The following is a 23,797-nucleotide window of genomic DNA, read 5'->3' as shown; positions in this document are numbered from 1 at the left end:
CTGTCATGGTGGCAGGGCAGCTGGTGTGGGACACAGCACCACCCCATCAGTCACTGCCTTCTTTCAGGCCTCTCCTCCTTCCCAGAGTGGGGAGCTGGGGCCTGGCCCTGTCACCTCTCCTGGCCGGGCTCTGGTGCCCCACAGGAGGGCAGGTGCCTGTTGCCACCTTTCTAATGGCTGGTGGCTGGACTCCTGAGACCCCGCGGCTTCCCCAGGCCCCACCCTGCCCTGCCCTGGCCCTGGAGGAGGCGGCAGTGGCTGCTGCTGTGCTGCCTCTTCCCTTCCACAGGGTTGCCACAGATAGAAAAGAAAACGTATCAGGGCTTGTCAAATGGCACCCGGACACACAGGCTGTCTGGGTGAAAACCGGATGGGTGGCAATCCTTGCAGGTGCCCCAGCCAAGAGGTGCTTGGCAGCTCCGATTACCTGGTGGGCTGGGTGGCCCAGCTCCAATCAGTCCTCTGATCACTCAGCAGCTCCCCATCTGCCCTGCCTGGAGAGGCTCCCGCTGCCTCACTCACTGAGCCCAGAAGATGCCAGCGCCTCCTCGTTCTCCCATATGGCTCATTCACCTCAACCCTGTGCGGCTGCTGGCTGGCGATGGAAGGAGCCGTGGCTTCACAAGCAGCCACCCGGAGTACACAGCATCCCGCAGTCTGACCCGGCCGCCCTCCCCCTGCTGAGGGGGGGTGGTTTGGGGAGGGGGCACAGCTCCAGCCCCAGCTTAGCTTCAGCCCATTTGACCTTTGTGGTCCACTCAAAAGTGTCTGATGGTCATGGATTTGGCTTGCAGTCTGCCTCAGCCCCTTCTAGGCTGGCTTTAAGTCTGGTTCTGCCCAGGTACAGAGCAGTGCCCCCAGGACTGTCTCCCTGGAGACTGTTTAAGTCCTTCCCTTCCTTTAAGTCTTTAAACAAGCCTTATCTCCTTAACGGGGCTTAGCCCACCCTGCTAGTGTGTGTGTGTGTGGGGGGGGGAGGGCGGTGTCACCTCACCTCAGTGGGTCCCAGGTGAGGATGCCAGATACAGGAGAAACTGCTGAGAAATAAGGCAGACCCACCCACACTGGTGGGTATGCTATCCTTAGATCTAGCAAGCCAATAAACGTCTATCTCACCATACTGCTTACCAAAAAGTCAAAAATGCAGTCTCGTTAGGCATCCCAGCCCTTCTCTCACCACCCAGACACTAGACTTTACGATGAGCGGTTACTGACAACCAATTTCTTCAAAGGGTTTTTCTAATCTCAAGCGATCAGCCACACAGCCAGGCCAATATATAACTCAGCGCTTACCCAAATAATCACACTCCTGCCCATCCTTTAGTAATAAAAGTTTATTAATAAGAGAAAAACAGAAGAGAGTTAAAATGATCAATAGATCACATGCGATAATGGCACTGTTCTTATATCATGTCTGTAGCAGTGCTGCCTTGGAATGTCTCTGGTAATTTCCAAAAGATTGGAAGGTCCTCAATCCATAGTTTAAATGCTTTTTTAAGTTGTAAATCCACAGGCCAGAGAATCAGAGCAGGAAAGAGGTAAAAATGGAGATGTTTCCAACGTCTTTAATACCCTTTGCCATATGCCTGGAAATTTTCTGTTTCAAACACAGCTCACAGCCTTAGTTTGTGGAAAGTTACAGGTATAAGATGGAGTCCAGGGTCACATGAGTATATCACATATACATGTTGATGACTCACCACAGCCATTTGCCCATATTCTTTCTAAAGCATCCACAGGAATGGCTTGCTGGGCAAGATGAATTTCTTCGATGGACCATTGTTAGAGTGAAGTGTCCTTAATTGAGCCATCAACCCATAACTGGCTAGCTAAATATTAATCATATCTGGTGAGTGTCACCCAGGAACAAACACATTTGGAATCAAATACATAGCCAATATTCATAACTTTAGATATAAAGATGATACATACATATAAACATGATAGTCATACTTGGAAAATCAAAACTTTTCCATTGAAGCTTTACATGACATACTTTGTACAAGCTTTATTGCAGTTGTAGAACAGTGGTAGCAAAATGATACAGATGAGTTCTTTCAATCTTACAGCATCACAGGGGACCCAAGCCTGGGTCCCAGCTCAGGGACTACATAAATAGCAGCCATGTACTGCTTCCCTTAACAGTTGCTGCTGCTAGTCCCTGGGGTACTTTCCACTCAATCCTATCATCTTCACCCATTACCTTAGGTTACAGTCCTTGGGTTATATTTGTCATGGTCCCTGTTTGCTCAGGGTCTCCCCCAGGCCTCATTGCCTGGAGAGTCTCTTTGTCTTTCTCCTTCTGGTTCCAGCCAGGAAACTGACCTGCTCAGGCCCTACAGCTCCTTTTAATTGACCTGGATTGGCTGCTTCCTTGCAGCCTTTCTTGACAGGCCTGGAGGACCCACGTTTGCTCCTTTTCTGGAGTTGGGTGTGGTAGGACCATGAGGTCGCCAGCAGAGGGCCTCAAAGGACCCCCCAGGCTCCTAAGTCCCTTCTGACAATGAGTTTTAGGTTCCTCAGTCTCTTAGGTGCTTTTGAAAATTTTGCCTACGATAAATAGCTTTCCTACAAAATGTACTTCTTTGTTCATCCATGCTGTCACTCCCACATATGCCAAATCACAAAAACGATCCATCAAGATTGGATTATAGAGCTATGAAGGAGTGATTTTTATGGGAACTACTTAAATGTGAATGTGGAATTGTTGTATATAAAATATGTGCCACATATTGCTCACAGGTTTTACACCTGTAAGTGGAAGGGAAAAGCCAAAAAATGTAGGATCAACAGAGGACTCTGTGAGATTACATGAGCTATCCATATGAATAACAAAAGAATGCATCATGATTCATGTTATTACAATGACTACCCAAGAAAGTAATAAAGATTTGGCACTTGTTATAAAGTGTTGGCAAGTGAGTTCTTAGATTCCTACCTCTTGTGCCTGGGATTTTTTTTCTTGTTATCTATTGAGGAGTTACTCATAAAGCTTTATTAGATGGTTGCCAAATAGTCATTGTTTTCTCTGGACAGCGTATTTATTATAAAATAAGATAAGATTTTTCTCTCCATGTGTCAATGGCGGCCCAATATTGGAAGATGAAACACATACCTTGGGGATTACAGATCCAGAAAGTACCTTTTCCAGGAAAGCTAGCTGAGTGAATCATTTCAGTAAGAAATGTGTTGAAATGTTAAACAAGTGCTCTCTTGATTTAATGCTGTTAATTATAGAAAAGGCTCCACGAGAAAGGAAACAAGTCAAGACAGGGATTGTTACTATACAGCAAGCATTTAAAAAGGAAACAATAGAATCGGACAAGTTCATTGACCCCAAACTAATGTGAAAAGGGCGTGGAAAATGCATCAGGAAGATTTGGTTCTGTGTTATTTTTCATGTGACTAGATGGACAGTAAGAGGATTTCTGTAGCTGAAAGGTCTTTGCCAATGGGGTTGCTTGGAAGGATCAGTCTTACTGGAGCTCCTTCTTGGCAAATTGCTTTCAAATTTCTCAATAGCACAAGCAAGGGAGAGGCCTGAATGACAGGGCAGAATATTTGCGAGGGAGGCAGGAGACCAGATAGGGTATGACCTCTTGCCAAGTCACATTTGACTGTAGAACTTACAGAGACTCTGAGTCTCAGATGAGGCGTGTCTGGACTGCAACATCAGGGTGAAATTCACTCCAGTGCAGAGATCCCACACAAGGCCCTATGTACCATGGACCCCCTTAACTCCTGTTGATATAGCGCTGTGTGCATGGGGGGATTAGACTGATACAACTATGTTGCTTAGGGGTGTAGATTTTTCATACCCGGGAGTGACATAGTTATACCAATATAGGTCTGTAGAGTAGACCTGGCCTAAGAGCATAAAGTGTGTTTAAAAGATCCCTGGACCCTTTGTGTGCCCTCCCAATGCTTATTTTTATTATTATGGTTATTACTTCCTAGATGGTCGCACACTTGTTGCTTCTGCATGCTGAGCTCATTGCCCACTCCATGGGATCCTTGCATTCCTGTGCACTTCCTCCCACACACTCCCTGTGTGCCAGCCTCCCATCTTCCTCTATTTCAGGGGCTCACTACACCCCCACCTGACACCCTTCCCTCATGCCAGGACCTCTGTGTGCTCCTCATTCCTCCCCCCCCCCCCCCCGATACCAGGGTCCCCCATTTTCTCCTCCATTCTTTCCCCACACACACTTCCCCCATGCCAGGGCCTCTTTGTCCCCCTCCCCCCATTTCAATTCCCACCATGCCCATGTCCCCTGTTCTCCCATGCCTGGGGCTGTGTGTGCCCCCACCATTCTCTGCTTCCCCCATGCCCCCTTTTTCCCTGTGACAAGTGTGAGTAACCTAAGGATAACTCACCACTCTGTGCACTTGGCAAGCATCTGGCCTTGGCCAAATTGAGGAGATAATTGGTTAAGGACTGGATGATTGACCAATTAACAAGGTGCTTCAGCTCATCAGCTGAGGACAGTTAAGAAACTTAAGAGAGACAGAAGGAAGGAAGAAAGGATTGGAGAAGCCTAAGATCTCAGGGAGGTAAGTTTCCCTACCCCTACCTAGGGGAAAGCAAAAGTCTTGCATTGTGGGGGGCAATCCAGGGTGAGGGAACCCTGCCATCTGACACCATCCACATGCCAGGGAGGGACTCTGTTGTCTACCCTTCCCCACATGAAAAGGGCTGTGTGCTTCCATTCCCCTTTCTCTCCATTCCTCCTAGCCACTCTTCCTTTTTCCACTCTCCTCTTTTGGAGGTGTCATTTCCTAAAATGTTGGAGCTGATTAGTGTTCAAATGATGCTGTACTATATCCAAACAGAGCAATGCCCCATTGAATTGAGTGCGAGGTCTTGTGAGGCCAGCTATTCTAATAGTTATTATTTATTGTCTAATTTATTAGTGTTTTGGTAGCACATAGAGGCCGGGGTCCCCTTATACTTGGTACTGTACAAACATAGGATGAAAAGATGATCCTTGTTCAATTTTCACTTACAGAGCCAGGCTTGGCTGAAGGGTCTGGCATTTGGGCACTGCTGTGTAAAGAAACCCATTGTCATTTTAGTACGTGCTAAAATCATATAAGGAAAATGTGATTTGAAAAGGGAATAAGATGATGCAAAAGCAATATATGTTCATGGGAACCTCTTACTTACAGCTTTTTAACACAGAAAAGTAAGTCAAATAGTATTTTGTGTACATTATGATACTGAATTGAATTCAGAGGAGCAGGATGGGGCCTCTTTATGCATTTTCCAGGGCCTACATTTGATTTTTCTTTTCTTTAACAATAGCATGCTGAGTTAGTGCTCTCAGTTCAATTCCAAATAAATACATGGCCACACTGCTGCATTGCAAAAATCACTATCACAAACTGATTCACTTCACTGGCTGCCCTGACAGCTAGGCAAAAAACTGAGCAGATATAGAGCCTGACTTATCCTCTCAGTCTCACCCCTCATGGTGGTCACTCCATGCCAAGTTCAAGGCATGTTGGTGCAGTGCTATGGGCAGCTTAGCTGGTTTGTTTTTACACCATCTTGTGTGGGTATAAAGGCATTGTCTACACTAGGGAAGTTTTGCAAAGATTGCTCACTGGTCAATGTTAGCAATGGTGGGAGTCACACTGTAGATGAGCCTCTTGCTGCTGCCAGCATTTGAAACATCTCCATATTCATAAATAAATAATCTGACTACTCTGCTCAGAGAATGTTCCTCAAGAATGTTCTAGAGGATGTTAATTTCCAAGGCTATTTGTCTGGCACACGTAATCAATACTAAACTCTCTCTTTCTAAAGCGGGGTGGAGAGGGGGGAGGGAAGGCATGTATGGAAACTTCCTTGCCCTGTGGTGTATATGTGTATAATGAGGCCACTATTATAGAAACATTGATCCAATTCACTTAAAAACAAAAATCTGAGCCGAATATGAATGTGGAATGGCATTTTGCTGGTTAGCCTGGGTTGTTTCCCTTTAGCACTACTTGAAGAGTAATCTCTGCTGCCACCTGGATCAAGGCAAAGTCAGGCAAAGCTGATCAAAACTATTCAGTCAGCACAGCTCGGGTCTGATTTCAAATTCTGCAGGAGTAACAGCTGTCAGCTCTGCAAACCAATTAGGAAGTCTGTAAATGCCATCAGTTACAAGGAAGTTTTCTGCTGACTGCATGGCTTGGCACTGATTTGTATGGGCTCAAAGCCCAGTCTTTTCCGCTTTGATTTCAATTACAGGGCCTTCAAATGATCTTGTGTTTTTGGTTGTTGTTGTCACCACTCAGATACAGCATGCGCTATGGCACAATGAGCTAGCACAGCTGGGTTCCCATACACAAACAAAAGCTATTTACTGAACTGGCCAATATAGTTAGGCCCCACAACCTGCCAACAGCCAAATGTGTTGGCCTACCGCTTCTACAGTGTGATCAAAGAGCATATTTAAATGTTTCCATTTCAACACAAAAATAGCTATGCAGTGTCATGGAGAACTGGGTGGCAGCAGGAGTAGCCAGAGAAAATATAGCTACCAGAAGAAAGCGTGTGGTGTTGGAGGCAGGAGATGAATTCAGCTGTCCTGTACAAGTGACAGGGTTGCCTGCTGTAGCTGGGGACTGATGTCAATGACCGATGAGGTCCCTTTCACTCCTATGTTCCTAAGTGTGCTGGGCGGGGGGAAGGGTCTCCCCACAAGGAAGGATATGGACCTAGCACTTCCTTGTGCACAAGACTGGGTAGGACAGTCTAACAATATCCTGGTCAAACCTTATAGAATTAAGATGAACTGTACTGAATTAAGTCAAACCTTATTCAATTAGTTTCAATATCTTTTGGGATCTATTGTATTAAAAATGTGATTGTGCATGTGTTGTATGTACTGCCTCTGTTGGGAGGGACATGTAAAGCCACCCCTTGGAGAGGTTCAGATATACTAATTCAAACTGGATTATCCAGGGAGCAATAGACAGAGAATTTTTGGATAAATAGTCTGGTTTTAAATTGATTCAGGGCCTTCTTCCTGATCCAGCAAATGGACAGGAACCTGGTCCATGGAAGACCTCAATCCTTCGAGACAGGTTGGAAGGACTGGGCTTACTGAAGCCCATAACACTGGATACTGGTTCTGAACTGAAGCTGTGATGAACTTATGACCACAAAGGAAATCCCTTGGGTGGGATGTGGAAGGACTGCTCCTGCCAGAGCCCTTATTAAAATTTGGGTGGGTAGTTCAATCCAAATGCCCATTGATTTCCCCTCCCCCTTCTCTTTGTTTGTGGTTGCACGTGTGTGTATGTGGAACTGAACTTAAACAGCCATTAGATGGTAGCGACTGTCAGTTACTGCTTGCCTGGGTTTAAACCAGTGACTTAGAAATAAATAAGAGTGGCTATTATGATAGTATCTAAAGTCTCCAACTAAGATCAGGGCCCTGTTGCCCAAGGCATTTTACACACAGTAAAATAGTCACTGCCCCAAAGAGTTTACAATCTACATAGATGAGACAGACAAAGGGTGGAAGATGGGATCTATTACTTATCCTTATTTTACAAATGGGGAACAGAATGACTGAGATATTAAGTAACTTGGCCAAAGTTGCACAGGAAATCTGTGGCAAAGCTAGGAATTGAATCCAGATTGACTTAATTCCAGTCCAGTACCTTGATCACTAGCCTAACATTTGTGTCTTGACATTTTATCCCATTACCAATCCTCACACTGTCCAGTTCTCTCGTCCCCTACTTTTCAGTGAAGAAGAGCAGATGGACCTACATTAGCTAGGATAAAAACTTTCAATGGGGTCTCAACTCACTCCTTAAATTTGCACCCATAATTTTATTTTGCACATTAAATTAATGTATTTGTGTATACAATATTTGCATATACAAATTGCATAACCAAACAACAGGGCTTGATGCATCAACACACTACTCCAGGTTTATATGTGTAATTCCTTTGAAATACATTAGAGTGGAGTAACGCAGTGATTGAATCAGGCTCTTGGTATGTACATGCAGATGCATTTTGCTTATGAAAACGCAGGGTTTGGGCATGCAAGATTGTGGGTGCCAATTTAGAGATGGTTTTAAAGATTTGGCTTTCAGTGATCGTCAGGTTCATCCTTCAGGACACCAGTTGGGGTCAGAGAATTACAGACATTAAGAGGGGACTAAACTTCCCTTGGAGTATAGGACACTGGTCATTGCAGAAGATAGGATACTAGACTAAATGGCCCACTGAGCAGTTCCAGTATATGAGAGTTTGATATATGTTGTTCAAAGGAATCAAAACTGTCCTGGATGAAACACTAAGCTCTTTTAAGAGTTTGTTATTTCATTTTATTTATTCCCTCTATGAATGTGCTCATGCTTTTCTCCAGCAGGTTCTGTTGGTCACATGTGGCATGCAGTCCTTGCTTTCCTAACAAGGAGAATTATTATCACCAAGAGAGTTCCTGCTTCTCTTTCTAGTGTCTGCATAATGGCCAACTGATCAATAATTGAATCTTTTTTTGGGTGGCTGTGGCTATTAAACTGGCAGTAAAAACCAGCTGCAGTTAAACAACCCAGGCCTTATCTTAACTGCAGTGATAGATAAAGCTTGTCACACTTCATTAACAAAGGTTGATTGATTAGAAGAAAATAATTAGCTTACTTTGCCTTGCTGCACAATCTCTTGACATACCAAAAAGACAATATGCAGAGGAACTAGGGGTCGTTCATCTCTTGATCATTTGTTTTCGCTTACTGGTGATGAAAAAAGTTCTGATAACGCACAAGAAAGGAAGCCATAGAAACAGGTTTTAGGTCTTCTTTACCATGAATAGGCAGAAAAGATCTCTCCAGGCACCCTGGCGTGGTTTCTGTTTATGCCAGAATGTGTGAAGTAAGTGTGTGTCTGTATTCGCAGACTGGCTTCATTCTCTGAAGGATAAACAGCAGAATATTTTTATTTCTATAAAGCCTCTCTCCCAATTATAAGGTTACCAAACTTACTCAAATAACTTTTAAAAAGTGACAGACTTCAAAGAGAATTATAGTGTGTGTGATTTTAATATCTCTATATGTATATAAAAAGAGTTACATATGCATGGAGTGGGGACTGTCTCTTTTTTCTGTTTATACAGCACCTGGTGCAATAGGGTCCTGGTCTATGACTGGGATTCCTAGGCACTGGAATAACACTAATAATAATGTACAAACACACCCATGCATGTATACTGGGATGGCTGGGAAGGAGGCTGGCCACAGCACCGTTGAACTCTGGTGATCTGTGGCTAGCATAACTATATTGTAGTTCACTATAACCATGTTCTGGAAACATTGCTATTATTTGCTTGCTCTCTTAATCCTTTCATTGGTCTTCCTGGTTCATGTATTACTGTGCAGTGTGATTCCAAAGAGTAGTTTTCCCAAAAGGCACTCAATTATTCAAACTACTTGTATTAACCGTGGTTTTTATACTAGTACCTAAGGACCAACCAAGAGCCGAGCTCCATTGTGCCAGGTATTGTACAAACACAGAGTAGCAGCCAGTCCCTGCTCTGAAGAGCTTACGATCTAATAGACACCCACGGGGTGGGAAGAAGCGGGAGAATACACAAGCAGAGTGAACAATGTGAGGGCAGCAAGTGTCATGTGAGTTCCATACTTTTATTTTAGGTTGGTTGGTTGGGTTTAGTGAGGAGAAGATCAGTTAAGCAGAAAGAAAAGGGATGGGAAAGGGGTTGAGGGGGACAGGGCAGAAGAAGTTAAGGTGTGGAGTGAAGCTGAGATGAAGAGACTGTGAAGGAGTGGGAGGGTTGGTCAAGCAAACAGCCAATCAGCACAGGGCAGAGACAGTCCTCTTAAACTGCAGAAAGTTACCTGAAAGTCCTCCAGAGGTTCCTACTTTGGCTGCTACTGATCCTACCAGCTGGGGTGGGGTCTCTGGCTGTTTCCTCCTAGCAGTTTTTCCCTGACATCAAATAGCAGGGAGAGGAGAGGCACCTATTGTGTATAGTTTTGGTATTCAATTTAAGCCATTTATTGACCCTAACATGATGCTTATCTGTGGATCCTCTAAAAGTAAATACAAAACTATAGTTAAATCAATATATTTTTAACATGTCTTTACTAGTTAATCACCTAGACTTGGCTGGACAATCGTTCACCAAATGCCTGAATCAGAAACCTTACAGATATGAGTCTTGAGAATCACTAATGCTTGATAGAGAATATTTCCCGCATCAGTTCACAAACTGCCAGGATGTCCATAGTATACAATACATCTCATTCTCTGTGGGAATATGAGTGCAGTCATTCATTGGCAGGATATTGGGGGAAACCAGCAATGAAATAAAAGCCTATGCTCACTCCACTGAGGTTGTGGAATGTTATGAAACTCAATGAACAGCTGAATGTGTTGCGGCATAGCAGATGATCCAGAAGTTGACTAAAGCATTGGGATACAGAAGGCTGACTTATCCATGTGAAATCCCACACTACTCTTTGGAAAGACCCTCTGCATCTTATGATAAGGGCAGCTTTGATGCATTCTTGACAAAGCTACCATCACACTTGCCTTTATTACAATATAATTTAGGGGAAAACATCATGGACAAAGTAAATCCCACTGGGAAGCAACTTCCTTGCCAATCCAGCACTAATTGTATCAATCTCTATCTAGGTCATTAAGGTGGATATTCTGACTGGATATTCAGCCTATGCCCATTTTATCAAGCCACAGACACTTTTGGAGCCTATTGACTTCATAGCAGTGTTCCTTAGTGCAATTTGTTGGTCTTCCATTCGAATACTATGTCTGTACCAAGAAAACTGCTGAAACAGAACTAGTGCTGGTGGAGGTGGCTGCTGGGTTCAGCTATAAATATCCTCACAGCTGATCTTGTCCTGCCACCTAATATGGAGCAGCTGATGAAGATGACAAGAATTGACAACATCAATCCCACTGCTCTTCACCTTCCTCATTGTCCAGATCTGCAGCTTCAGGGTAAACGTGATGTCACCATGTCTTCACAGAGGCCACTGAAAGGCCCAGAACATGGTGGCAGCTGCATGGCAGTTACCCATGTCTTTTGTGCATCCTCCAATGCTATTTATGACACTTTCCAAGTATTTGACAGTTGCCATCTGTTTGGTGTCCCATCTGGATACTTTAATACCAAGCTGATTGTAATGCAGACTTGGAGGCTGCCTGATGGTAATGGCCAAAGACTTACTTTTGTCTAGATTAATATCCAGACAAATGTGTGCTGTTGCTTGCCCTGACCACATCGCTCATCAGCTGCAATGATTCACCAAACTGAGCCAACAAGGTAATGCCACTGGGGTATTTGAGATCTTGAAACAAAATGGGGCTTGACCCCACTGACAATTTTATCCTCCATCTTCTCCATCAACCAATCAGTGCTGATATTAAACAGCGGTGAAAGGACGCAGCATTGCTGAACTCCCACAGAAATGGGAAGGGGAGGAGGAATAATGTAGTCTCTCAAATTCACACTTGTAAAATGCAAGGGTAGAGCACATCTATATGGGCTTGTCTGCACTTGAAACGCTACTGCATAGGTAATCTACCTCCCCAAGAGGAAATAGTTAAGTTGATAGAAGAATTATTCTTTCAACCTAGCACTGTCTACACAGCCTTCACTGAACTTAGGTCGGCCTAACTATGTTGCTCAGGGGAACTGAGTTACCTTTCTAGTGTAGCCCAGCCCATAGTGTGCTACCGAATGTTCCCTTTAAATAGCAGAGTTAAAAAATCTTTAGTATGAGGTAAAATAATATCAATGGGTGTGAGCACTGTCTCCCAAAATATGGCAGTCTCAACAGGCCAAATTTGGTCTTGGAATATTCAAGAACTATGGCTAGCAATAGGATGTTATAACTGCACACCCAGACACATAGTGGTTCCCTTCAAATGGCTGGCTGACAGGTCAGTGGGTAAAACACTGAGCTGGCAGTTAGCAAGTCAGCATCAGAGCAGGGCACAGAAGAATGCATTTTTGCCTATGTGAGGGTGAGTAAACCACTCCACAGCTGTGCCTCTGTTTCCTGCTCTTTGAAATGGAGATGATGATGCTTTGTGAAAATACATTGAGATTTATGGATGAAAAGTGCTCTAGGAAAGCTGGCATTAGTCAGGTCTGGGGCATTAGTTTATGAGGTTATGCCTATCGTGCGTTGTCAAAATTACTGGTGTCCTCGGTTCAAAATTGCCACCAGCCCACTGGGAATATTAAAAAAGGATGATTTAGCTACTACTTCTGAACAATAGATTATATTCCCACTGGAAATGCACTACTGCATTACAGGTGCATTCAACCTAACACAGCAAAAAATCATCCATTACATAGTAGGCTTGAAAACCATTCTTTTTAGGTTGTCTCCAGTTAAACAGTTCATTAAGGACCTGCTTATAAAAAATCGGCAGAAACCAAGGACAAGATACCAAAAATGTATCTGCAGTTGTATGGCTAATTTGAGCATGCAATCACCACAGTTGTCCATGCTCATCAGATATCTGAATGCGCAGATTAATCATGCAGTTGCAAAAGTACCTATGCATGCAACCTTTGGATGCTCTGAAAACCAGGACTTCAGTGTTCTTTCCTACCAATTGGGGATGAAATCCTGACCCTTTTGGAGTCATGGGAGTTTTGCCATTGACTTAAGTGGGACTAGGATTTCAGGCAGTGTATTTATATATCCATATGTGGAGTACATTGTCCAAATATCACACACAAGATAAACCTCAACAACACACTAAACTTTGAGGCAAGCATGCTATTTAAAAATATTTCTCTCTCTAAATATTGTAGTCTACTTAGAAAGTAAACTTTTATTGTTTGTTATCGCAGGTAGTCCCTAATCAGGGCCCCTTCCTTTTTTGTTATTACTTTATTCATGCAACTCTATTCCTTGCATAAACCTTCCTAATCTATTTCAGGCAATCAGTAGGTAATGGCACCCTATCCAAACGTTTAGTCGCACCAGTTCCTCAGGATTACAAATGAGGGCCATGTGTAGTCCCAACTATTTGTGGAGATGAAAAGGAGGCTTAACTTAATGTACTTTGGCAGAGTAATAGGAAAACATCAATCAAGCTGTGACATGTTAGTTCATATGCACCGATAGACTCATGTTTGTAGCTGAGCACATTAAGTGGATCTGTTCCTTTACAGACGAGTCCATCACTTAAAAACATGCATTCAAATCTCAAGCATACAGGACACTTTTAAGAGATACTTGATAAAGAGCTTGAAAATGAGTAGTGACATGAAGCTAAACTCCATCTCGTTTTCTTCAGATTCCCTATTAATATAAGCCTCATAAAGTTGAAATTGGGGTCACTTGGACAGTTATGTTAGCTAAAACAGATGGAGTTGCAGTGGTTGCTTCTTAAAAAAGCAATTTTTACCAAAAGTTAATGCATAGTTGTCTTTGAGATAACCGAGTATTTCCCTGTACTGTGCTCTCTCAAGGCTGGGTTGTAACTGTTGGTAGAAGCTGACTTTTTTTTTTTTTTAATTTTGAAAGGATAGCCACCCTATTTCTGCATTGTGTGTGGTTTTCTTTTCTTTTCTTTTTTTCTTTTTAATTTTCACTAGTGGGAAATTTACTGTACAAAGGAACTGTGTATATTTCCCCAAGAATGCCAGAAACTAGAGGGCAAACACTGTTTCTTTGTTTTTAACAAAATAGTGTAAAAATTGAGCATCCTCTGAATTACTGGGTTTTTTTCCCCCTCATGTAACAAAATATGCTGCATGAAGTGAAATTATTAAACACCTGAACTTCCCTAGTGTGTAGAGTACAGCTGTGTGAGCAATTCACAATGAATAATTTATTGGATGAAGCTGAGATCTTTCTACGTGTGAATTATTCATGAACAGATCATGACTTTCTTGTAACTGTTTATTCTTCAAAATGATTCCCAAATTTCCTCAGTAATTGTAGTCTTCAGATCATTCATGAAAAATTCATTGCAAATATGGAAAATTTACTCGGTGTTCGATCAGTTTCGGAAATCAAATAGTATAATTGGTGGTCCCTGATTGGATGGCTTATGTAATATTGTACATACATTCCTATTTCCTGATGTTAGAAAGACCATTTATAAATGTAACTTTTGTTAAAAATAATAGCTTCTATTCTTGACATAAAGTAAGAACATATTATCTAAAGAGCAAATATTCCTTTCTTCCCCTCTAAACATCAAATATTTTATGACCGACTTGAACATGTCAAGGTAACTTTAACTATGTATTTAAATGTTGCCTGCATTTTATATTTATGAAAAAGAAAGGATCAGATGCTCTGATTCATGCCAGAAATGGTGTGGGCAGGTGCTGAGAGACCTGCCCCCCACAGCCTTTGCTAATGCATCTCCATTCTGACTGGAAAAACCCATACCATCATTCTTCTACTTCTTGAGCAAGGTATTCTATTGGTACTGAATTGTCCTCAACACAAGCCTTTACGTAAGATGTAGATAAGTTTTCAGGTCTAATGTTCACTTTTGACTTAAGCCAAGATTGGAAAGGGGTCAAACGTCCTATTGGCATACAGGGTCAAAACTCAGTTGACTTCAGGGGCTTGGACCAGTGAATTTGCACATCTGCAGAGATAAAAAGCCTAGATCTAGGTAGCCACTGATCTGCATTAGTTACTTGAAAGGTAGGTTGAGCTTTTATTACAGCCCCCATTCCCCCCCACTGCGTGTCATCCCCGGATGCTGTATTGCTGTGCTTTTTGAACCTTGACTATCGCTTTATTGTTTTGTGCTTAAACATTTGCTAATAAAACGTTTTAATCCATTCAGCTATACCATTGATAATTGAGAAATCACTCTTCTGATACTGTGGATATCGAACCAACAGTGAAAGCTCGCAGGACGAGTTTATTGTTAATTCCTCTTTGGAGCCTAAAAATTCATGTAATATGTCATGTCATACAACAGGTTTCATTGCTCCAGTGCAAAGGTGGCAGAGACTGATTGCAAACCCATATGTGGATATACTACAGGCAGGTGGTGGTGATTCACTCTGGAAGCCCCACAAAGCCAGATCACCCTTCAGGGGCCATTGCCAACTGGTACAAGGTAGAGCAGGCCCCATGCTGCTCTAACCTGTGTGCAGGTCAGGGGTTGGGCAGAGAATCAAAGAGACATAACTCATTCCTTGACCCCCACCCCTCTGCTCCCCATTCCCACACACTGAGCTCAATAGAGGTTAGACACAGGAATGAATCTGGGCCTGGGTGGGCTAATGAGGGTTGGGCTACAAGTCCGAGATGGAAGGCTAACCAAAAGAAGTGAGCTTTGAGAGAGATTTGAAGGAGGAGTGACATCTCTGATGGAGGTGCATTTTCAAAGTGGAAGATGATCTGGATCAATTTAAACTCACTGAAAAGCACTATTTGATGACGAATGCGTGTAGATCTTCAATGCTGAAAATGATATCTGGAGGTTTTTAGCTATAGAGTATGTTCTGAGTGCTCAAAATGGGGACAGGCAGAAATCTATTTCTGAATGTCTAGCATGCAGCATCAAAAAAGCTGCTGTAGGTCTTAACACACCTCAATAATAAAATTATAGAGGTAGAAAATGCCTTCTAAAGGCCCATCAAAACATTAACATTCCTGTCTCTTTTATTGTTTCTGGAGAAAATCCGGAAGCAGTCTATAAGTTTGGCTGAGCTTTAATAATGGAAGTAACTTGGATTGTTCGAGCTGTCTCAGGACCTACATGTCAAAGTGAAGTAACTCTGCTATACTATCAGGTTCCCTGCTCTGTATCCTCTGTTCCCAGAACCATCTACAGCCACAGTGATGAGAAGCTGCTGGTTATCCAAAATAAAATGCATCTGACTTCTCTAAAGTAACAAAACAATAAAAATAAAGGATGATCTGATTGCTGAATGTGTCTGGGACCATTCACAATTCACTTTCAAACTATCTGATACAAATAAACCTGTCCTCTTTCAAGTGCCAGTGTGACTAGCTTGTCATCGGTTAATGTTTCAGTAATCAAGAGAATTTGTTATTAGCCAGGCTCAGGTAACAGCATCTATATTTTCAAACATGAGATTCCTTTTGGTATATGAGAGACTGGAGCAAGCACATAGGTCTCACTGCTTTAGCAACATCTGTATAAAAGCTAACCTTAGCTATATGCATCCACGCACTCATGGAAGAGACATCACCTCCCCACCTCTGGAAGTTATTCAAAAGTGATGCAATTCACTCCCTGGGCAGAGGGCCAGCTCAAGGCCTGTGTCTATCTGACATCCTACTTAGTCCATACTTTGAAGAGGTAAGAGGGATTAAAATAGTAAATAGGTCTTGCGTTAGCCTTTGTCACTGGAGCAAATGTCACCCCAGTACAGTACTAAAATAACTCAAGGTATGTCTACAGGCAGTGGGAGGAATAACTTCTAGCTCAGGTGGACCTGCTCCTATTAGCTGTGATGGAGCTAGTGGACTAAAAAGCCAATAGCGGCATGGATTGGTTGTTCCCAGCACAACACTGTCTGAAACCCTAGATACACATTTGGATGGCTATCCCATCCAGCTGCTTGTGTCATTGCTCCTACACTTTTTGGGTTTTGTTTTGTTTTTTAAGCACATTAGTTTGATCAGAACACGCATGGGTAGTTCTACTGGAGATAGAAATTACACCTCCAGCTCCAGTGTAGGTGTACCCTCATGGTATGTCTACACAGCAACTGGACACTCATGGCTGGCCTGTGCCAGCTGACCCAGGCTCGTGGGGCGTAGACTGCGAGGCTGTTTCATTGCTGTGTAGAATTCTGGGCTTGGCTTGGAGCCTGGACTCTAGGACCTTGAGAGGTGGGGTACTTTGGCTAGCGCACTAAAAAATAGAAGTGAGGTTGGGATACCAGAGAGCAGGCTTTAGCACTGCTGTACAAACAAGTCCGTGCCCAGGGGAGTCAGGCACGCTTGTACAGCTGTGCTGAAGTCTGCATATGGTGTCCTCACTTCTCTTTTTAGCAAGCTAACTAGTGTACTGCTAGCGCAGCTATGGCTACCTGAGTGGCCTTTCACAGCCCTGGTTGCAAGGTAGATCTAGCAGAGAAAGAGCAAATGTTCAGTGGCAGGAAGCCGTGCTGTGGTGGTGTGTATGTGGGGTTTGTTCGGGTTTTTTTGTTATGAAAGGTTCTGTGTAGAAGCAATGGTCCCTGGAGGGGGAGCTGTGGCAGTAGCAGAAAAACTTGCTCCTTTGGAACCAGACGTTGGTGTTTGGCTGAGATTCCTGAAGGATGGACCAACTCTGTTCCAGGACTATTATATATGTGTAGATAAATCAAGTTGCACCTAAAAGTATTACCCACCATCTGTGGCACTGGTTCCTCCTTCCTGAGGAAGCCAATCTGCAAGGGCCCCATCAGCTTCTTCTGCTTGGTAGGAAAAAAACATTGGTGTCAATATCTTCCCACATCTGCTGGGCCACCTGTCCCGAGGTGCTGTGGATCAGCACTTCCACAACCAGAGCTGCCTCCAATAGAAGGTGCTCCTTGCGGCGTGGTGTGCAGTGATCAGAGCTACAGTTTTAGATTGCCTGGGTGGGTATTTTCTGGAGGCATGTTAACTAACCCACCTCCCCATATTTCTGTGTCAGCTGACTGTTTCTTGGACACTTATGCTCACACTTGCATTTTTGCTCTATTTTCAAACACAGAATTGAGAAGGACGTTCAGTATCGTACGAACAATCAAAGCCCAGCTCAGGCACCTCTTTCTTGTGAATACCTGCCGTAGCATGTCATCAGAATAAATGTGGGCAGGAAGTGTTTGTGGGAGTCCAACCTCCAAAGGCTACAGTGCCAGAAATGTTGCAGCTTTATGTAATAAAGATCATCTGTCAAACACACAAAACAAAGGACTAGTACTTTTAAAGCCACTCCCTGTATAAAGTGCTTTGTGGGTGCAAATGCTGCCTTGATCTGCATGGTCAGCTGGACAAAAGCTGTGCTTATAAGAAGGCTTTTATGTATAGAACTCTTAACTTGCAATGAAGGGAGGGATGCTTAAAATGTAGAAAACTGTTCATGAAAATTTTCATGAACTTCTTTTACTCAAAATTTCAAAAAAGTTGACTGGCTAATAAGCTGGGGAAGAGGGGGGTGCGATGAAGAAAAATTGGTTTTTGCAAAAATGCATGTTGAAATTTTGAAAATTTCAGAAACTTTCTATCCACTTTAAGTTGTGCTCTTATACAAAATCCAGGGAAGTCAATGGCAGGCCTTTCATCAACTGTCATTTTTGTTGGTGGAAGACCACGTTACAATGCTGCCCATTATCTAGAAATTGTCTTCTGTAGCTTCAATCCATATCCCGCCTTCTTTTTGGGGGGTTATTGAAGGTGTATGTCTCTTAGTCACCGAGCCTTTCAACTTCAATTAAAATACAACACATTCAAAGCCTGACTCTGCATGGCTTATTCTGGCCAATCTGCTATGAACCTTAGTGCGGAGTTGAGAAAAAGGTGTGCAGGACTGAGCCATGAAGTAGCAAATGGCCTTATTTTCATGGTTGCTTAGTACTCACAATTCCAAATCAATGGATGCGCAACATCTCTTAAAATCAGACCCCAAGTATCCATCCGTCACTCCCCTACACAAAAATGCTGAGGGCCGTATCCTCAAATGGTATAAATCGTGGATTCAGTAGAGCTATGCCTTGTCACAGCAGCTGAGGCATTTTGAGGGGAGGAGAAAAAAGGAGTGAGGGAAGAGGAAAAAGAGAATAAAAGGGAGAATAAGAATGAAAGGAAATGATAAAGTGAGAAGGAGAAAACAGGAAGAAGAAAGGGACAGAAGTAGTTTACTGAATGGGGAATTGTTCTCTACAGCCCAAATCATCTATATTTGTCTGTTTGTTCAATTTTTATTACAAGATTAAAATGCAAAGACTCAGAGTCCTATTGATTTCTTGGTTTAGTTCTCAAACAAATATTATTTTATTTATAAGGGATGCTCCTAACAGAATCCCCTGAGTACCTAATCTAACTTTAAGTGACACACAAGATCTTTACATAATATTTAAACAGTCTATCTTAACCACCTATCTTAAAAATGAGAGGATGCCAGCAGCCATCTTATGTCTGTGTACTCTACAGAGAAACTGAACAAAAAAGGAATTTTTTGTTTCTGCTCCTAAACTGGTAGTCCTTTAATTTGTCTGCTAGTCTGTTTGCATTTATAACTCAATACCATATCAGCTGCAGAGAAAGGAATCTCAAGAATGCACAAAGCATATAATCCAAATTTGTTTCAATATATAAAATATCATGTGATATTCAATATCCTCATTCACAAGAGGCAAAACTTCCTATAGTTTCTTTCAGACGACATCCTTTTGATCTCCCTATATTTTCCCCCTGTTCTGAAGCACATGACTTAGTAGGATTTTTCCCATACTCCCTGGCCCTATGCTGAATTTTTCAGGGGTGGGGTACATGACTGCTCCCTCGGAGCAGAAAGGGATAGTCTAGTGGTAGGTCCATTGATCCTCCCCCACACTACCCTTTCCAGATCCCCCCTTGCAAAATCTCTTGTCTTCCTACCTTTCTCTTATGGAGCAGTTCCACTGTATGCAATACTCGCCTCTAGGCAAACAAAGACGTTGTTATTTTGAGTGAATATTAGTGATATTCACACAAGCAGAAAAATGTCAGTGAGCCAAATTCCGACCTGCTGGTAGTGGGTGCAACTCCACAGAAATCAATGACGTTGCATCTGCTTACACCAGGTCTGAATTTGACTTAATTGATTTGGAAATTTTATACCCTCCTCTTTTTCCCAAACCTTGGTATGTTCACATTTGTGGCATAGACAGACATAACCTAAAAAGGAAAGCCACATAACCTTAAAATAAATGTTTTATAATAAAGTAACTCATATTCACATCTTAACCCTTTGACTTTGGAAGTTGGGAGGTTTTGAGGTGATACACTAGTGCACGTACAGTAGGAGTTTCATGCCAGTGGCAGGAAAATTAAAAGCAGATTCAGATGTGTAAATAGACATTGTTAAAAATATTAGGTTCAAAATTTTCCAAATATCCTGTCAAGTTGGAGAAGCACTCTGCCTGTATTCTGTAATGGTTTCCCTTTCCCCCCCCCCCCCCTTTTTTTCATTTCTTGCCTCTCCAAAAAATTGTATGGTGTCTTTTTAAAAAAATAAATAAATAAAAAAATCTGACAGGGGTCTACAAGAAGGAGAGCATAGAAACTAAGATTTATTTTTCATCATTTTCTCAGTTTAGGAAAGAAGATTGCTGCTTGTAGACCCCAGGAAAAATCAGACCTGTCAATTTGACTTCAATAAGTATGGGGAAAGACTCTGAAACTATTTTAAGGGATCAAATAGGGAACATTTGGAAAAGCAGAGTTTGATTAAAGACAGCTAACATCAGTTGAGGAATGGAAGATCTTGCCTAACTAATTTGTTGGAATTCTTTGAGGAAATTACTGCTATGGCAAGCAAGGAGGGAAAGATATTATAGCCTTAGTTTTTGCAGAAAGCATTTGACAAAATTCTCCACTGTTGGTTAAAATGTCGAAGATCTGAAGTCATGGAATAGTAAGACAATGGGCATATTGGACTGAAAACTGGCAAAAGAGGAGGAAAGAATGGGTAAATATGAATGGAAGCCTTTCATTTGAAAGAAACTGATGTAAGAATGATCAGAGAAGAAACTTCATTTTTGAATTTGGAAATAGGATTTCCAAGGTTACTGAAGGCACTACTGCACCTTGGGAAGTACGGTTAATAATGAGGAACAGTGCAAACAGATAGATAGAAAAAGGACTGTCTTGTGATAATACGGTGTCCTTGAAGAATAGACAGCAGGCAGGGAAATGACTTCTGTGAAGTGTGCTCTTCACTCTAGACCACCCTGATAAAATGGATCAGTCTCGTTTCAGAGTGATAATACATTTTAAATTCCAAAGACATGATGAAGAATCCATAAAAGAAAATTTCACATTGCAAAAACTGATCTTGGCCCACTCTCCATTTTTCAGACTAATTGCTGCCTTTATGTAGCTAAAGATCATTCTGTAGCAAGATGGCTTCTCTCTCACACACAAATGTTCTTACATAGGGGCCTCTTGCTAGACAATGGTTTCACCACAGGCTAGTCTTATTAGCTCTTTTTTAAATACTATACACAGCAAAAATAGGCCTGTTTTGAATCTGTGTTTTGGCACAGGACCGTGTGCACACACAATCGATATTCCATGTTGCAGTTTCACACTAAGGACTTGGCTACATAGGAAAGTTAAGGTGTAAATTTAAAGCAGTAAATTTAAAGCACTTTAGAATAGGGCTTAGGATAAACTGAAAAAGCCACACTTTATTCTGGAATAAATATGTCCATATGGGGAATTGTACAAGTATATCTATACTGGTATAAACATACTGGTACAATGGGCAAAATTTTCCAGTGTAGACAAACCTTTGATATGTATGCGCCTTACTCAAGTTGTCCTAAAAAAGACTACTTAGGCTCAGAATCAAAGCCTCAGTATCCCCTTCCTCTGTACTCATGTCTTATACATGATTGTAGCAACAGCACCCTTCATTCGTGGGCCATTCAGGCCTGGTCTACACTCAAAGTTTTGCCAGCAAAGCTATGGCAGCTAGGAGAATGGAGGAAAAATATCACACCACTGACCAACATAGCTGTGCTGGCAAAAGCCGACGTGTAGATGCAAATCTACCAGCCGGCATAGTTTGTTGTTCAGGAGGTGGATTAACTACACTAGCAAAAGAATTATTTCTGTTATATAAGCTGTGTCTACACTAGAGGGCTCTGCCAGCATAGTCATACTGGTATAGCTATGCCAGCAAAATCTTTCTAGTGTAGACAAGCCCTCAGTGAATGCTCTATATAAGAAAATGCAGGCTGATATCTTCATGTAATTTCCATTTATATCCCCTTGAGCCTATCTTCCTCGTCTCATTTGAAAATAGCCCCTTATGTTAACATTATCTATACTGCTAGGATTTTCTACACAGAAACACTCCACAGTCCTGATTACACCATTCTTGGAAGGGAAGCAATAATTTAAGTCTTATGATTACAAAATGATTATGATGGGGTTTAATGTATGTCGGAACTAAGGCAAGTAATCCTCTATCAGTGAGGGTGTTAAACCAGGAAGTGTTATCATTGACAGAGAATAGGCTTCAGTAAAACAGCCTTATAATCCTCTAATTTTTCCCCACTAGATGATTTAAAGTTTGTCCTCAGAACTGACATGTTTTTGTCCTGTTGCCTTTCTTTTTGCTTTTCAAGTACAAAGAGGCATTTGTTTTCTGGTAGTTAATTGACCAAAATGGAACAGGATACACAGCAAGTGACATCTTACCAGGGAAATGCATAACTTCATTAATATTTCTTAATGCTTGGCTTCTCAAGTAGGGCTTGTCATTCTTCTGATATGTTGGCTTTTCTTGATTGTCTTTCTAAAGATATCTGCACATCTCTAGAAAGGAATTCATCATAGTTTGAAGACATTTAAGAATTTTCTCTCTCCCCCCACCTCCATTTATAACTTACTTTTTATCATCTTCATTCCATTGTTCAGCCCCTGGAACAGAACAGAAGTAGCAAAAATCTGAAACATGCCACTGTTGGATCTCATCTAATAAAACAGAGCCCTGAAAAACGGTGGCTATCAAGACATTAAATCTGTTAACAATAGAGACAGATGATATTTTATATAATTTAGACAACAAACTATTACATATAGCTCAGTAATCTCTGGTGGAATAGGAAAGATTCAGACATGATTATAACTCAGAACTTTCTGTTCCAAAGGCCAGGATGGACTAAAGGTATTGTGAGTATTGGATCACCATCTCTTCTCAGCCTTTCCTTCATGAAATGAATGAAATTTTGTTCAGAGGCATTTTTGGCAGACATTATACTGAAATATATGAGGAAAAAATACTGTAAAGTGTCTTGGAGCAGGGAACTCACTATAAGACACCTTTAATCTGTTCTAAGCAGTTCTCCCTAAACTGTTCTATATTAATAGTTTCTAGTTTGTGGAGAGGGCTTTTTTCCACACACCTGGGGTGATCATTAATAGACACCAGAATGATAACAACTGCGTAATCTTGCCCTCCTATTTTTTCTTTTTTAGGAGCGGGAAGTGGAGAGGGTTTGTGTCTTTTGAAACTTAGCTGTAGTCCCTGTTCTTATCAAGTTAATTGGGCTGTAGTAACGTCTGGTTGGATAGCATGCCTAGAGGTGATTTTAAAATGGCAAATATCATAGGGTTTTGGTTTTTTTTCTTTTCATTTACTTAATGCTGGAATGTCAGCCCATTTGTATAAATCAGAACAATTGCTTCTGTTTCCATGACATAGGTATTTCTTTAGCGTGTATTAATAAGCAAGTTGCTATCAAGAACAAGGAAAATGTGATTTAACAAAAAGAAAGTCGTCTGAGCAGTATCACTCTGGCACTGTATAAGCCCATTGGTAGCAGGCCAGGTCTTAGGATGTCACCATCATGTTTGCTACTTCCACTTAGCTTTGCGGAATTCTCTCTGGCATCTTTTCAAAACAAATCTTGGAAAACACATGGAGAAATGCATTCTTTCTGGAACCCTCGGAGTCCTTTTAACTATATAGTAGCTGTCAACTGAGACTAACAGGACTCACTCTTTTTTTCTTTTTTTTAAAGGTATCAGCATCCTAAATATAACTGCATGCCTCTAGCAATGTCTTGGGGAGACAGAGGGTGGCACTGTGCAA

At 42.0% G+C, this 23,797-nt stretch overlaps 1 long non-coding RNA gene across 1 annotated transcript in view; it reads left to right on the top strand.

Moving 5' to 3' along the window:
* The first annotated feature begins 4,502 nt into the window (after window positions 1-4,502).
* LOC137163638 (uncharacterized) overlaps window positions 4,503-23,797 on the top strand; it is a 60,851-nt gene continuing 41,556 nt past the window's right edge. The window contains exon 1 of the long non-coding RNA XR_010922747.1: window positions 4,503-4,554. This is a non-coding gene — a long non-coding RNA (uncharacterized lncRNA). The remainder of the gene's footprint in view (window positions 4,555-23,797) is intronic.

The sequence above is a fragment of the Emydura macquarii genome, unplaced genomic scaffold (assembly GCF_026122565.2).
Source record: "Emydura macquarii macquarii isolate MOO-44397 ecotype Brisbane River unplaced genomic scaffold, CSIRO-AGI_Emac_v2 contig_2636, whole genome shotgun sequence".
NCBI lineage: Eukaryota > Metazoa > Chordata > Testudines > Chelidae > Emydura > Emydura macquarii.
The sequence above is the reverse complement of the archived record's forward strand: the minus strand, read 5'-3'. Positions and strand labels throughout refer to the sequence as shown.